The following is a 15,604-nucleotide window of genomic DNA, read 5'->3' as shown; positions in this document are numbered from 1 at the left end:
CTTTAGATGTATGTAACTGGTTTGATCCTTATAAAACTTGATGGCTTACATGTGATTTGTATTCCTGTCTTACAGACAGAGCAAACAAATCATATTATGGTTAAATTATATCTTCAAGGTTATGTTTCATGGCTAATAATTAGTTAAGTTAGGACATAGGAAACATCTGGCTTGATAATCTGTACTTAATTCTATCACTTTACTGGATTCCATGTGATGTGGTATAAATTTACTATTACATCTTGGGTAAATGAAGTGGAATTCACAAACAGAAAACATACATTAAGCTCATATCTCAATCTCAGGAGAAACTACATGACAATTAAAGGATACACACACACACACACACACACATATATACATATATATATATATATATATATATATATATATATATATATAAAGAGAGAGAGAGAGCGGGGGGAGAGAGAGAGAGAGAGAGAGAGAGAGAGAGAGAGAGAGAGGAGAGGGAGAGAGAGAGAGAGACTTTTAAACATTGTTAAGACTGTGATAGACTCTGGTGACTTTTGAAATAGGTCTAAATGTATTTTTCATTGTCATTACTAAAAGCCTATTGGGACCAGGGAGCAGAATGTGGTGGTTTCAATAGGTTTGGCTTCCATAGATTCATGTGTTTGAATGTTTGATGGTAAGAAGTGGTTCTAAAGGAGTTATGGCCTTATTAGTGGATGTATAGCCATGGCTGATGAAGTGTTTCACTGTGGGGCAGGTTTAAGGTTATATATATGCTCAAACTCTGTTCAATTTAAAACACAGAGTCTCCTCCTGGGTGCCTTCAAATCAAGATGTAGAAATTTCCTCCCTTAGCCCAATTGTCTGCCTGCAAGCTTCTGTTCTTCCTGCCATGGGTATAACAGACTGAACCTCTGAGACTTCAAGATTGTTCCAATGAAATGTTTGCCTTTGTTAGAGTTTCCTTGGTCATGATATTGCTTCACAGCAATCAAACCCTAGTTAAGATAGATAGTAATATGTTTATATACACACATTTACATGTACACAAAAAACATAGCTTATAATTCTTCTCATTATGTTGGTTTTGGTTTTAATGATTTTTGTCTGTTGGTAAGTAAAAAAGCTAACCATGAAACATAAGTTTCATTATTCCATTTTCATTTTCTTCTGTCTGATTTCCATTTGCTATTATCTTCAAAGTCATGACCAGTAGTGAAAAATGTCAAGTGTTGAAAATGATATGGGACACTCTATCTTTTCTTGGTGGTGGTAAAATAACTATTTTCCTTTACTCCTAAAAGATTTATAGCTGCAATAAAAAGGCTAAGAAAAAAATTATATGACTGAAACCTGTTTGGAAGGTGTAGAGAAAAAGGAAATCCTTGAAACATGATACAGAAGGGTGATTCTCAGACAGTGTCAATCTTTTTTAACATGGCACTAAATTCTATATTCCATATATCTCAACCATACACTACTTTTCGTTGTCATACATAGTGCTAGTATACTCTTTTCCTCTATAAAAGGCTCACTTACTAGTCTTTTGTTAGCTATATTATTTTATATTATAATATATTATATTAACCTCTATCTTTAAAAGAAAAAATAATTATATTTTTTATCTAAGTTGGAATACAACACTCCTCTAAAGAAAAAAAAAGGAAAAGATTTCTTGAGAGAGACAAAAACAGGGGACTCTAAAACAGGGCAGAATCTAGAAATGGGGACAAGAACTCTAGTGAAAGACAAAGACAAAGTAAGAAAAGGACAATGAAGGGCTATGGAAAGACTTCTGCCAACTATGTTAAATATTAGGTATATTTTAAAATAAATATCTCTTGTATGCCCATTATAAGCAGCTTATTGCAAGCTAGTGGTTTTCAGATTTTATTGAAAAAATAGTTTAAAGAATGAAACCTACCCAAATCCTAAAAAAATGCTATAAAAATAATGACTTCATAAGACTTTCCTTACTCATGCTGGGAATTTGGCTGGACTGATGCCAACATACTTGAGAGACTATTAACAATTGTTGGCCTCAGATGGAGGAAGATTCAATTTTTTTTTAAGGATATTCCTTTTAGAGAGTAAAACTGCTCAATGTATGGTCCTATAGTCATCCACACCTATTCTGCTCTAAGAGGATTAAACTACTATTATTATTATCTTTTTTTAAAAAAAAGACCACATGATGTTCAGAGGGAAAAATAGTGGTGGTAGTACAATGAATGTATATGTGAAAATAGAATGCAGGATAGAGTTGATCAAAACAGGTTATAACCATATATAAAATTCTTATATATTAAAAATTTAACTTTTCTTTCATATATTATATCCTGACCTGTCATTTCTTCTCAGTCCATCCACATTACTTGCCCTCTTTTCTTTATCCAATCTTCCTGTGTTTCCATTCAGAAAGGAGCAGGTCTTTTAAGGACACATACCCATCATGACACATCACATTTCAATAAGACTAGGCACATCTACTTACATTAAGGCTAAATGATGGAACCCAGTAGGAAGAAAAGGATACCAAAAGCACACAAAGGAGTCAGAGATAACCCCTAATTCCACTGTTAGGAGCCATACAATTATGCCAAACAACACAGCTATAATATATATTCAGAAGATTAAAATTAGTTCCACACAGCTTCTGTGGTTGCTGCTTCAGTCTTTGTGAGTTTCAATGTGCCCTGGTTTGTTGATTCTGTGGCTTTTCTTGTAGTTTCCTTGACTTCTCTAGCTCCTAAAATACTTCTTCCTCTTCTTTTATATTTTCCATGAGGTCTGCCTAATGTTTGGCTGTGGATCTATGCATCTGTTTCCATGAATTGCTGGATGAAGCCTCTCTGAAGATGATTACACTCAGTTCCTGAACTAGGGACTGGATATCTAAGAGAACATATATCTTTGGAACCTTCATAAAAATTTTACTAAGCCATAGAAAGAGGGACAAATGAGGATTGTAATGTACATTTGAAATTATTTTGCAAGGAGAATTAAGATAAAAATAAGTAAATCCAAATGTTTCAGAAATGTAAGCCAATACATGTGTGTTCCAACCCATTAATTATATAATCAGTTACAATTCCTTACTGTCATACTAAGCTTCACTTCAACTTATAGGCACAGATAGCAATTCATTGAATAAGACTTCATTAGAGCAGAAATGATGATCAACTCTCCACAAAGAGGACATCATAGAATAAAATATTACTACAAATCAAAGAGCACGAAAAATCAAGTGAAAAGTCAGGCCATAGAATGAGGAAAAATGATTTTCCACTTATACATCTGACAGAGAATTCCTGTGTAGAATATACAAAGAACTCAAATTTGTAAATAAGAATAAAGCAACACAGTTTAAAAGCAAAGGAGGGGGTTGCACAATAGATTTGAATAGAAAACTTCAAAAGAAAAAATACAAATGGATAAGAAATACAATTTTTATACAAATGTTCAGAGTAAAGCAAACTAAGGCTACTTTGAAATTTTAATCTTACCCAGTCAAAATGGCTAATTTTTAAAAAATGCAATCTCTTTCTGTGCCCAGAGCAGAAAGCCAGTCTCCAGGAATACTAACACACCTGAGAGCAAAGGAAAGAACACCACTTCTGCTCCAAGACCTGCCTGGCGCCCTCAGGACACAGGAAACCAGGAGTAGACTGAAACAGGATCCTTCCAGATTTTGCTTGTGCCCACAGCTGACACATTCCCACAGACCACTGTACCAAAATCCTGTGGGGGAGAGAGATGGACTTTCAGAAGTATGGACAATTGTGAGAACTCAGGAGGGAACAGCACTTCTGCTGACATTCCTGGCCCAAGAGAGAACTGTCTAGATTCCTCTGGACACAGGAACCTAGGAGGAGTCATGGAAAGAATCCTTCTGGTTTCTGCCTGTGCCCAGAGCTGTCTCTGTGAAACAGCTCTTTGTATTCAGATCCTGCTGGGAGAAAGCCAGTCTCTAGAAGTGCTGACACACAGGCTTACAGGAGGGTCAAGCCTCTGTCAGAGACAGCAAAACAAGCTAATACCAGAGACTAACAAATGGCAAGAGGCAAGTGAACTAACCTGAGAAAAAAATTCCCTTAAAGAAAGACAGGACCATGTAGGTAATCAAGTAGAAGCCCTTAAAGAGGAAACACAAAAATCCCTTGAAGAATTACAGAAAAATACAACCAAACAGGTAAAGGAAATGAAGAAAACGATCCATGATAAAAAAAAAATAGAAATAGAAACAATTAAAAAAATTACAAATGCAGACAAGCCTGGAGATCAAAACCTAGGAAAGAGATCAAGAGTCATAGACTTTATCCCTCTATTATTCCCTCAATAAAATGACATAGACTAACAGACTAGGTACATAAACAGGACCCAACATTTTGGTGCATAAAGGAAATACAACTCAGTGACAAAGACAAACACTACCTCAGAGTAAAAGACTGGAAAACAATTTTCCAAGCAAATGGTCCAAAGAAAAAAAGCTGTAGTAGCCATTCTAATATTGAATAAAGTTGACTTTCAAACAAAAGTTATCAAAAAAGCTAAAGATGGACACTTCATACTCATCAAAGGAAAAATCTACCATAATGAACTCTCAATCTTGAATATCTATTCTTCAAATACAAGACCACCTACATTCATAAAAGAAACCTTATCAAATCTCAAAGTGCACATTGCACCTCACACAATAATAGTGGGAAACTTCAACACCCCACTCTCATTAATGTACCGACCATGGAAAGAGAAACTTATCAGAGAACAGAGAAACTAACAGAAGTTATGAACCAAATAGGTTTAACAGAAATCTATAGAACATTTCATCTTAAAACAAAAGAATATAAATCTTCTCATCACTTCATGGTACCTTCTCCGAAACTGACTATATAATTAGTCACAAAACAGCTCTCAACAGACACAAGATTATTGAAATAATCCCATGCATCCCGTCAGATCACCATGGATTAAGGCTGGTCTTCAATAACAACTAAAATGACAAAAAAGTTCACATATACATGGAAGTTGAAAAATACTTTACTGAATAATAACTTGGTCAAGGAAGAAATAAAGAAAGAAATTAAAGACAGTTTAGAATGCAATGGGAATTAAGGCACAACATTCCCAAACTTTGTGACACAATGAAAGCAGTGTTAAGAAAAAAACTCATAACTCGGAGTGCCTCAAAAAAGAAACTAGAGAGCACATACAACCATAGCTTGACAGCACACCTAAAAGCTATGGAACAAAAAGAAGCAAATACACCCAAGACAAGTAGGTAGCAGGAAATAGCAAATTCGGGGCTGAAATCAATCAAGGAAAAACTAAAACAACTATACAAACAACCAATAAAACCAGAAACTGGTTCTTTGAGAAAATCAACAACATAGATAAACCCTTAGCCAGACTAAGCATAGAGCATAGAGAGATTATCCAAATTAACAAAGTCAGAAATGAAAAGGGAGACATAACAACAGAATCAGAGTGAAATTCAAAATATCATTAGATCCTACTACAAAAGCATATCTTCAACAAAACTGGAAAATCTGGAGGAAATGGACAATTTTCTAGACAGGTACCTGGTAGGAAAGTTAAGTCTGGATCAGATATACTATCTAAACAGGCCCATAACTCCTAAAGAAATAGATGTAGTTATTAAAAGTATCCCAACAAAAAAAAATCCACAGACCAGATAGGTTGAGTGGAAAATTCTCTCATACCTTCATAGAAGATCTAATACAAATGCTGTCCATACTATTCTACAACAAAGAAACAGAAGGAAAACTACTCAACTCCTTCTATGAAGCCACAATTTTGCTTATATCTAAACCATACAAAGATCCAACAAAGAAAGAGAAATTCATACCAATTTCACTTATGAATATCAAAGCAAAAATACTCAATAAAATTCTCACAAACTGAATCAAAGAAAACATCAAAAGAATCATCCATCATAATCAAGTAGCCTTCATCCCAGGGATGAGGGATTGTTCAATATACAGAAATATATCAATGTAATCCACTACAGAAACAAGCACAAAGAAAAAAAATGATCCTCTCATTAGAAGCCAAGAAAGCATTTGACAAAATTCAACACCCCTTCATGTTAAAAAGTCTTAGAAAGATCAGGAATTCAGGCCCATAAATAAACATAGTAAAAGCAATATACAAAAAACCAGTAGCCAACATCAAACTAAATGGACAGAAACTTAAAACATTCCCACTAAATCAGGGAATAGACAAGGCTGCCTTCTTTCTCCCTACTTAGTCAATATAGTCCTTGAAGTCCTAGCTAGAACAATCAGAGACATAAGGAGGTCAAAGGGATACAAACTGCAAGAGAAGATGTCAAAACATCACTATATGCAGATGATGTTATAGTATACTTAAGTGATCCCAAATGTTCCACCAGAGAAATAACAAGCCTGATAAACAACTTAAGCAAAGTGGCTGGGTATAAAATTAACTCAAACAGATCAGCAGCCTTCCTCTACTCAAAGGATAAAGAGACTGAGAAAAAATTAGGGAAATGACACCCTTCACAATCGTCCCAAATAACATAAAAAAACTTTGTTGTGACTCTAATCAAGCATGTGAATGATCTCTATGGCAAAAACTTCAAGTCTTTGAAGAAAGAAATTGAAGAAGATCTCAGAAGATGAACAAACCTCCTATTCTCATGAATTGGCAGGATTAATTTTGAAAAAATGGCCATCTTGCCAAAAATAATCTACAGTTTCAATGCAATCCCCATCAAAATTCCAACTCAATTTTTCATAAAATTCGAATGAGCAATTTAAAATTCATTTAGAATAAAAATAAAAAAAATCTCTGGATAGGAAAAACTCTGCACAACAATAAAAGTATATCTGAGGGAATCACCATTCCTGACCTCAAGCTCTATTACAGAGTATTAGTGATAAAAACTGTATGGTATTGTTGCAGAGACAGGCAGGTAGATTAATGGACCATAATAGTAAATGCAGAAATGTTCCAATATACCTATGGTCATTTGATCTCTGACAAAGGAACTAATACCACACAGTGAAAAAAAGATACCATTCTCTACAAATGATGCTGGTTCAAGTAGTGGTTAGCATGTAGAAGAATGCAAATCAATTCATTCTTATCTACCTGTACAAAGCTCAAATTCAAGTGAATCAAGGACCTCCACATAATACCAGATACACTCAAACTAATAGAAGAAAAAGTAGAAAAGAACCTTGAACATATATGACCTTGACAAAATTTCCTAAACAGAACACCAGTGGCTTATGCTCTAAGATCAAGAATCATCAAATGGACCTCAAAAAATTGCAAAGTTTGTGTAAGGCAAAGGACACTGTCATTAGGACCAAACAGCAACTAACAGATTGGGAGAATATCTTTACCAATCCTACATCTAATAGAGGTTTAATATCATATATACATATATATTATATATTACACAAATATACAATATTATATATTATAATGATGTGTATGTGTGTGCACATGTGTGTGTGTGTGTGTGTGTGTGTGTGTGTGTAACTCTAAGAAGTTAGACTCCAGAGTATCAAATAACTGTTGAAAAATGGATTACACAGATAAACCAAGTATTCTCAGCTGAGGAATATCGAATGGCTAAGAAGTACTTGAAGTGTTGAACATCCTTAGTCATCAGGAAAATGCAAATCAAAACAGCCCTGAGTTTCTACCTCATACCAGTCAGAATTGCTAAGATCAAAAACACAGGTGTCCATAGATGCTGGCAAGACTGTAGAGAAAGATGAACACTTTAACATTGTTGGTGAGATTGTAAGCTGTTACAAGGACTCGGAAAATCAGTCTGGGGTTCCTCAGAAAATTGGACAAAGTACAACCTGAGGACCCAGCGATACCACTCCTGAGTATATACTCTAAACATGCTCCAACATATAACCAGGAATCATGCTCCACTATGTTCAACGCATTCTTGTGTATAACAGCTACAAACTGGAAAGGTTCCAGATGTCCTTCAACAGATAAATGAATAGAGAAATTGTGGTATATCTGTATAATGGAGTACTATGCAGTTATTAAAAATAATGACTTCATGAAATTCTTAGCCAAATGGATGGAACTAGAAAATAAATATCATCCTGAGTGAGGTAACCCAATCACAAAGAAACACACATGATATACACTCAATGATAAGTTGATATTAGTCCAAAAGCTCGAATTACCAAGATGCAATCCACAGACAACATGAAATTAAAGATAAGGATAACCAAAGTACAGATGCTTCAGTCCTTCTTAATAAGGGTAACAAAATAGTCATAAGAGGAGATATGGTGACAATGTTTGGAGAAGAGTCTGAAAGAATGACCATTCATGGCCTGCCCTACGTGTGGATCCAGCCCATATATATATACAGCCATTAAACCTAGACAATATTGATGAAGCCAAGAAGTGCATACTGACAGGAGTCTGATATAACTCTCTCCTTAGAGTCTCTCCCTGAATATGACCAATACAGAGACAAATGCTTTCAACCAACCATTAAACTTAGAATGGGGTCCCCAATGCAGGAAGTAGAAAAAGGCATGAAGGACCCAAAGGGTTTTGCAACACCATATGAAGAACAAAGCTATCTACCAACCAGAGTTGGTATCTACTCCCCCTGCGAGTTGTCAAGGACCAAACATCCAACCAAAGAGTACAGATGTAGGGACAGATGGCTCCAAGCCCACATATAGTAGAAGATGGCCTTGTTTAATATAAATATTAGGAGAGTCCCTTGGTCCTAGGAATGCAGAGGCAGCAATGGGTGGGTAGGTGGGTGAGCACTCTCACTGAAGCAGGGGGAGAGAAGTTAGGATAGGGGATTTCCAGAGGGCATACCGAGAAATGCGATATTTGAAAAATAAATAAAGTAACTAATAAAAATTAATCAAATAAAAAAGAAATGCCATAGAAGTTATATTTATTAAATCTAACAATGCTACCTATACGTGACCTGAACAATGATGAAATCAGTAGACACGTTTACTTGGAAATGAGAAAAGCTCACAGGATAATCCAACTCTAGATTAGAACAACAGGCAGCTAATGAATTCTACGAGCAGAACTAGAATTGCTTATGGAAGATAATATCAAATATTTTCTCAATACTAAATGGTCAGCACTGAAAAGATATTACATAAACAAAATTATTGATTGATTTTATATATTTAAGGATAAACACATGGACACATATTCACATATTTTTAACAACCAGTAAAAAAATAGAGCATAATGTGGCCCATACATATACAGCCACCAAACTAGATAAGATGGATGAAGCAAAGAGTGCAGGCCTACAGGAACCGGATGTAGATCTCTCCTGAGAGACACACCCAGAATACAGCAAATACATAGGCAAATGCCAGTAGCAAACCACTGAACTGAGAACGGGACCCCCGTTGAAGGAATCAGAGAAGGGACTGGAAGAGCTTGAAGGGGCTCGAGACCCCATATGAACAACAATGCCAAGCAACCAGAGCTTCCAGGGACTAAGCCACTACCCAAAGACTATACATGGACTCACCCTGGGCTCCAACTATATAGGTAGCCTAGTAAGAGCACCAGTGGAAGGGGAAGCCCTTGGTCCTGCCAAGACTGAACCCCCAGTGAATGGGATTGTTGGGGGGACGGTGGGAATGGGGGAAAGATGGGGAGGGGAACAGCCATACTGAAGGGGAGGGGGAGGGATTAGGGGGATGTTGGCCTGGAAACCGGGAAGGGGAATAATAATCGAAATGTAAATAAGAAATACTCAAGTTAATAAAGATAAAAAAAATTGAGCATGAATCTGAAAGGAAGGAAGGGGGAAAGGTATATGAATGTGTTAGAGGAAGAAAAATGATGAGGTAAATGATGTCTTTAAAATATAATCTCAAACAAAAGAAAACAAACCACAAGTAATGATAGAACAGTATAGAGAAGAATCACTCTTATTCACTCTTGTAGGGAATATGAACTGCCTTAATTACTATGAAAATCAATGTGGAAGTTGCTTAAACACTTAAAGAAGAGCTACCATTTATTCCAGTTGTCTGATATCTAGACATTCACCAAAGGTAATTATATGTCCTACTGCAGAGATACTTATTCTTTCACTTTCATTGCTGCTTGCTCTTTTCATAATATTAAGGAAACATGAACACCTTGAATATCTGTCTATCTGTTTACTGATGATTGATAATGAATATATACATATATAAATTTTCTTCATCTGTTAAAATTAATAAAATTTTAAAATTTGAAGGCAAAGGGATGGATATGAAAAGTAATCTTTCTAAGTAGATTACCTAGATCCAGAAGTATAAGCTTAGATTTTTCAAAACCTACTTTAAGAAGAGTTCTTAAACATTTTAACCTCCCTTCTAGCCCACCACCCATCAGAGGTAGTGGAAAGGATATGTTAATTGGAAAAAGGGGTATGTGGACCTCTTACAAATATTTCTTTGAGGGTAATTCCAATTTCTGTTGCCAGGACATCAGCAGTTTATTTCACAGGAATCAACAGTGGTAGCTCAATCCACTTGTAACCACCATTCACAACTAAGCAACAGCAGTTTGAAGCCGAAGAAACTGCAATGCTCTGCCAAATAGTCTTAATGTGCAGAAACAAATCAAAACCACTGCAATATCACAGTAAGTTCTTCTGTGCAATTCTCTCTACAAAGTCATGACAAGAAATGATCAGTGACAAAGGCAAGGTGAACCAATGGCAGAGCATCATCAGTGCAGACCAGCATCTGCAAAGCCCAGTGAAGGCCAGCAAAGAGTATCAATGTGAACCAATGCCAGAGGACAGTATCCACTATCTATTGATTGATACTTATATCCTTTCTGAATATCCTATATCCTCTCAAATATCTGCTTCAGAAAACTTCACAAGGCAGAGTCTGGTAAAACACCAGGTGTTTATTCTCAGTCAAAATCCTCTCACATGTCTATGTCAGCAAAACATCCTTTCATAAGACAGTGTCCAGGAAAACATCACAAGGAACAACTCAGCCTACAAAGAAACAGGAAAATTTCACTTCACAGAGGATGAATGCAACATGCTATTTTTGATATGTGGACCTTAACTTTGAATACTTAGATATGTGTGTTTTTACTGGAGTACCTATAAAAGTCTATAGACTCTCAAAGAAATATCAAAGGTGGAATGGAGTTTAAAGACAGGAGAAGAATAATACATGTAATATGCAAGTGAAAAAGAAAGCAATGAGGTAGGAATGTTAAATGAAGATAGGGGAGACGAGACAGAAGTATGGAGAGGGATAACTAACATTTTAGAAATATTTGGAAAACATTTAGAAAAAATTATATTTTGGAAAAAACATGTGAGAACTACTCTTTTATTCTTTTATAAGCTTAGACACACACACACACATACATACACACACATAATTACAAAATTCAAAATTAATGTGAAGTTATCCTATATGTGGTCATATCTTTCCAACACATTCTTTGCTATAAAAAGAGCCCCCTGATAGGTACAGATTATCTTCTTTCAAGTTGTTGGTCAGGACAATCTTATAGAACCCCAAAACAATGGTGGATATCGCAATTGCTCCTGGCCTACCTTCCAAAAAGTGGTAATAAGAACTTAGTGATGTAGGCAACATATACTTGTAAACAAATAGACTCAGGCGGCAGATGCTGGCAGATCTCTGAATTTGATGTTAGCCTGCTCTATAAAAAGATTACAGGAGAGTTTACAGCTTATAGCTATATAGTAAGAACCCCCCATGTATGTGTGTGTGTGTGTGTGTGTGTGTGTGTATAGATAGATATAGATGAAATTATCTATCTATCTATCTGTCTGTCTGTCTATCTATCTATCTATCTATCTATCTATCTATCTATCTATCCATCTAGTCCTTAGTCTTCTCATGGTACCCAATTTGGAGTAAATAGAAATTTGATCAGATTTCTCCAGAAAAAAAACACAGAACATACTGTCACCTAACTAACACATCAGAAGTAATCTGAATACTTTCTAATGACAGAACACTTAATCTGATGTCTATAATGAATTCCAAGAGAGGTCTTTAGCTTATCAAAGGAGTAGATATATGTATATTAATATCTTAGGGTTTTATTGCTGTGAACAGACACCATGATCAATGCAAGTTTTATAAAGGACAACATTTAATTGGGGCTGGCTTACAGGTTCAGAGGTTCAGTCTATTATCACCAAGGCAAGAGCATGGCAGCATCCAGTCAGGCCAGGTGCACGAGGAGCTGAGTTCTACATCTTCCCCCAAAGGAAGCCAGGAACAGACTGAACGTCCTGAGGCAGCTAGGAGCAGGGTTTCCAAGCCCACCCCCATAGTGACACACTTCCTCCAACAAGGCCACACTTTCTAATAGTGCCACTCCCTGGGCCAAGCATATACAAACATCACAATAATGATTTAAGTTCACTTGCAGTTGAAAAGTATACTAGGATAAAGGGTAACATTTCTCTTTCCATGCTGTCATATCTAAGATGTTTTTGAATCTGGAAAGATGACTTCTAGTTATTTATTCACATCCTTTCTGTGAGCTCTGAAGTGGGCCATTTGGAGTCAATCAACACAGCCCTTTATACAATCATATTTTAACATTTTAGTTAATATCTTGTGATGGTTTGTATATGTTCTGCCTAGAGATTCACACTATTGGAAGGTATGGCCTTGTTGGAGTAGGTGTGTTACAATGGGTGTGGGCATTAAGACCCTCATCCTATCTGCCTGGAAAGCAATCTCTTGCTAGCAACCTTTAGATGAAGATATGGAATCTCAGCTCCTTTGGCACCATGCCTGCCTAGATGTTGCCATGCTTACACCTTGATGATAATGGACTGAACTTCTGAACCTGTAATCTAGGCCTAATACATGTTGTCCTTTATAACACTTGCAATGGTCATGGTGTCTGCTCACAGCTGTAAAACCCAAACTAAGACAGACGTTGGTAGCACAGACTGGGTTATTGCTGTTATAGTCATGCCCATGCTTTTGTTTCAAAGAATGTTGCTTTTGGGACTTAGATTTTGCTTTAAATGGAGCTTAGTGTATTATCCTAGTAAGAATATGGAATATGGAAGGGAGTGATTTGAATTGTACAGAACTGGCCCAAGAAGTTTCAGTGGAGAAGATTTTCAGAATGTGGCATAGAGATGCTTTTCATAGTATTTTCTTGAAGAATGTGGCTGCTTTTTGCCCTTCTCTAAGGAGTCTACCAGAGTCTAAGTTAAAGAGATTTATATTAATTGTGTTGACAAAAGGAATCTCAAAAAAGTCCAGCAGAGACTTTGTTTTGTGGTTAAGGCTTATGAAGAAGGTTTTGAACAACCATAGCAAACTTAGAAAGGAAAAATATAAAATGCATGGGTCAAGTAAAAAACATGGTACCAGTGAGTGAAATGGAGCTGAATTCTATTTTTCTAGTGCAAAACAGATTAAGACATCTGGAGGCAATATCCTATCCAAATAAATTCACACCGAGGCACGGTGGTACACACCTTTGATACCAGGAGACAAAGCCAAACAGATCTCTGAGTTCAAGGCCATACTGGAATAAAGCAGGTTCTAGGTGAAAAAAAAAAGCATAAATCCAGGAGTGGTGGAACATGCCATTAATCCCAGCATTATACAAGACATAGCCATGCGGATCTCTGAGTTCAAGGTCAATCTACAGAGCAAGTTCCAGAAAAGACAAGCTTATATAGAGAGGGAGTTGGAAAACAGAAAGCTGGGAATAGATAAGGAAGGCCATGTTCCAGCTGCAGCAAGCAGCAGAACTCAGCAACTTTGGCCATTTGGCTCTGGCTTTAGAATAAAAAATAGAAGAGAGTACTTCGACAAGACAATTAATGCTGGTAAACTGTAGCTAAGGAATTAGTGATGGTTATGAAGAGACAAGCATCACTGAGGTGAAATCTGGGAACTGTTTTCTGAGAACATAAGGAAGTTGTGTTCCAGAGAACACAGCCAAGGTTATATGTCATGTTGAAAGACCCCAGCTTAGCAGCAGTAACGCCATTTTGCAAGGCTGTACTTAAGATGACTGGTTCAGGGAAAGGTTAGAACACTGAGTATACAGCGGCTGCCAAGCAGGAGATGTTTGGTTGAAGGCCTGGCAACAGGATGACTGGGGTTGAGCACCTGACAATAAGAAAAAGCCCCGGGAGAGGTCCCACACCCTGGTGGGGGGCCGAGTCAGTTGTTATGTTTCAAAAAGGTAGCTTGGAAACTTGCCCCCAGGCTAAACTCTTGGGGGGCCGAGTCAGTTGTTATGTTTCAAGAAGGTAGCTTGGAAACTTGCCCCCGGGCTAAACTCTTGGGGGGCCGAGTCAGTTGTTATGTTTCAAGAAGGTAGCTAGGAAACTTGCCCCCGGGCTAAACTCTTGGGGGGCCGAGTCAGCCGTTATGTTTCAAGAAGGTAGCTAGGAAACTTGCCCCCGGGCTGAACCCTTTGGGGGCCGAGTCAGCCGTTATGTTTCAGGAAGGTAGCTAGGAAACATTAGAATCCACCAATGATATCCCTGTAACCATGCATCTGCTTCTGTATGCTTGCTTCTGCTCCCCAAAATCCTATAAAAAAGCCCATCCTTGGTTCCGTGGGCGCGCCAGTCCCCCGAGCGACTGAAGCGCCCACAGGTACCTGTGTATCCCGACAATAAATCAAATCCTCTTGCTGATTGCATCCTGTGGTGTCTCGGCCTGGTCATTGAAGTTGGAGGGTCTCCATCCCGAGGGAAAGTTCTCCCTGAGAGCTTTTCATTTGGTGCGTTGGCCGGGAAAGGAGATCCTCCACCCAGGGACCACCGACCACCCACTGGGAGGTAAGCCGGCCGACGTCTGTCTGTCTGTCTAATTTTGTCTCGTTCTACCTTATTCTGTCTGTTCTGTGAGCGCTCAGCCAGGTCTGTTCTGTGAGCGCTCAGCCAGGTCTGTTCTGTGGGCGCTCAGCCAAGTCTGTTCTGTGAGCGCTCAGCCAGGTTCTGTGAGCACTCAGCCAGGTCTGTTCTGTGAGTGCTCAGCCAGGTTGTTTGGAATTTGGGCGGGACGAAGAAGGAGCTGAGGAGCTCGGACTTCTCGCCCCGCAGCCCTGGAAGACGTTCCAAGGGTGCTAGGGGCCCGACTTTTCGGGCCCCAATCTGGGAGAGGAGAAAGATCCGGACTAACGGCACTCTGTCTGTATTTTTGGCTTTCAGAGGGCCTCGGACTTTTGCCACCTCTATCTGACTTTTTGCTTTCAGTTTGGTACCAAAGCCGTGCAGCACGCCTGTCTGTTGTTTGTTTGACTGTTGGTGTTGTTTGTTTTCTCTGTGTTCTAATCTTCCTTAGAACTAACATGGGACAGTCCCTAACAACGCCCCTAAGTCTCACTCTTGATCATTGGAAAGACGTCCACGACCGGGCACACAACCAGTCCGTCGAGGTTAAAAAAGGAAAATGGCAGACTCTCTGCACATCCGAGTGGCCCACCTTTGGAGCCGGATGGCCAGTGAATGGCACATTTAATAAGATCATTATTTTACAGGTTAAAGATCGGGTCGTCCACGGACATCCTGACCAGGTTCCTTATATTATCACTTGGGAGAGTCTTGCCTTATACCCCCCCC

General features: G+C 38.0%; 1 long non-coding RNA gene across 1 annotated transcript; it reads left to right on the top strand.

The window, feature by feature from the left end:
- The first annotated feature begins 13,984 nt into the window (after nucleotides 1–13,984).
- On the top strand, nucleotides 13,985–15,392 carry LOC147998292 (uncharacterized). Its single transcript, XR_015646633.1, has 2 exons — nucleotides 13,985–14,927; nucleotides 15,024–15,392. It is a non-coding gene; the product is annotated as an uncharacterized LOC147998292 (long non-coding RNA).
- Nucleotides 15,393–15,604: the final 212 nt, after the last annotated feature.

The sequence above is a fragment of the Rattus norvegicus genome, chromosome X, assembly GCF_021556685.1.
Source record: "Rattus norvegicus strain SHRSP/BbbUtx chromosome X, alternate assembly SHRSP_T2T, whole genome shotgun sequence".
Lineage (NCBI taxonomy): Eukaryota > Metazoa > Chordata > Mammalia > Rodentia > Muridae > Rattus > Rattus norvegicus.
The sequence above is the reverse complement of the archived record's forward strand: the minus strand, read 5'-3'. Positions and strand labels throughout refer to the sequence as shown.